Raw genomic sequence first — 2137 nt, forward strand, 5'->3', positions numbered from 1 at the left:
ACTTACGGGTGTGAAAATCTCCCAGCAAGATGATAGCAGATGTCTTGCCTGCCAAAACACAGGCTGGAGCCCAGCACTTCTTTATAGCTCCTGGGTGTGGGGGCTGATTGGGAGCTAGCAAGGTAGCTCAAGGACAAAATGTTGGCCCTTTGCCTAAATTTTTCAGGCCTGTGTATGTGGTAAACCTCAAGGTGAACAGAGCTTTCCTTGTCAAGCATTAGAGGTTCGTAATTTTGGAATTTTTAGTACTGTAAAAGCAGGCATAAGAAGGGAGATTTAAATATCTGTCAGATCGGGATACAGGTTGTCTTCAGTTTAGTGTTACTCTAATTTGTTTAGATTTTGCGTTGCAAGAATTAAGTTCCCTTTGCAGAAGTTCTTTGCAGGAAATGTTAATTTTTTTTTTTAAATGGGACAGAAGAACAATTGTTTCATGTCTGCCTGCAGATTCATCTGATGAACCGCACTGAAATGTCAATAAAATCATATCAAATTTAATTTTCATGCTAGCTTGTTTTGGAATGTGGCCCCAGCATGTCTCATAAAAAGTCAAACGTGACCCACAACCTGCACCCTGTTTATTGCACAAGCTTGCTAGCTTTTGAAGGAGGACCAGCAATCTCTCATGGAATTGTGGATTACAAGGGCATAATTTGAGAGTTTATAGCTCCACTTTCTGTTTTGCAAAATCCCAGTCTCACTGGAATTTCTAAATCTTTCTCAGAGCTGATACAGGTAGTTCTTGACTTACAGCCATTTGTTTAGTGACCGTTTGAAGTTACAATGGCACTGAAAAAAAGTGACTTATGACTGTTTTTCACACTTAAGGACCATTGCAGCATTCCCATAATCATGTGATCAAAATTCAGATGCTTGGCAACTGGTTCATATTTATGACGGTTGCAGTGTCCCGGGGTCATGTGATTCCCTTTTGCAACCTTCTGACAAGCAAAGACAATGGGGAAGCCAGATTCACTTAACAACCATGGTACTAATTTAACAACTGCAGTGATTCACTTAAGAACTGTGGCAAGAAAGTTCACTTAACAACTGTTTCACTTAACAATGTAAATTTGGGGCCCAATTGTGGTCGTCAGTTAAGGACTACCCGTAGTTCTCTTTTGCAACACCCATCCTCCTAACTTGGTCTTTCTCCATCTTGACAACCTCAAGATGTCTGGACTTCGGTACCCAGAATTCCCCAGCCAGCCTTGCTCTTCAGGTTGCCAAGGTTGAGAATCAGTGCTCTAACTCTGTGTCTCCCATATACTTCTCCCTCTGTGCTAATCGTCTCCAGCAGACATCCCAATAAGTTGAAGATACAGGTACTCCTCAACTTACAATTATAATTGAGCCGGCAATTTTGGTCATAAATTGTGCCAGTTGTAACGTGAATCGCCATGTGACTGCACCCGATTTTGCGGGCTTTCACACAGCAGTTGTTAAGCAAACCCATTTTCACTATTGGGCAGATTTTGCCGGAAATCAGGAATAAATGCCAGTTTGTGGCAAAAATGTCTTAAATCGCAGTCACGTGACTACAAAGATGCTGCAGATGGCCATAAATACAAGCCGGTTGCCAAGCATGCAAAATGCAATCCTGTGACTATGCACGGGGTAGGGTGGGGTGTTGGCACTTCGAAACTGGATCATAAGTAGCTCTGGGAAGGTCTGATGTAACTTCAAATGGTAAGCAATTGGTCATAAGTTGAGGACTACCTGTATTCGTAACAAACAAAAGGACTCTAATGAACACATTTTTTTTTCTCATTTGGTTTAGATTCTGGAACGGACTTTGGAACCAGACAGTTCAGATGAGGAGCCCCCTCCAGTTTATTCTCCTCCTTCCTATGATATGCATGTATATGACCGAAAATACATGCAGACTCCTCCAGTACCACCACCCAGGTATGTAGACATTAAGATTCAGAATCACAGAGCTGGTGGTCCAGCAACCTCACCTCAAGATAAGAAATCCAATTATCATATAGCTTTTGAATAAATATTTTTCTTTTCTAATATTTTTTATATATTTAATATAATCTATATATATATATATATTATAAGTTTATTATTGTATGTTAGAGTTAAAGTATGTTAATTTTGTTTGTATTATGAATGGATAGCTTATTTTAGA

This window comes from Protobothrops mucrosquamatus, unplaced genomic scaffold (genome assembly GCF_001527695.2).
Source record: "Protobothrops mucrosquamatus isolate PMUCROS unplaced genomic scaffold, P.Mucros_1.0 scaffold9559, whole genome shotgun sequence".
Taxonomy (NCBI): domain Eukaryota; kingdom Metazoa; phylum Chordata; class Lepidosauria; order Squamata; family Viperidae; genus Protobothrops; species Protobothrops mucrosquamatus.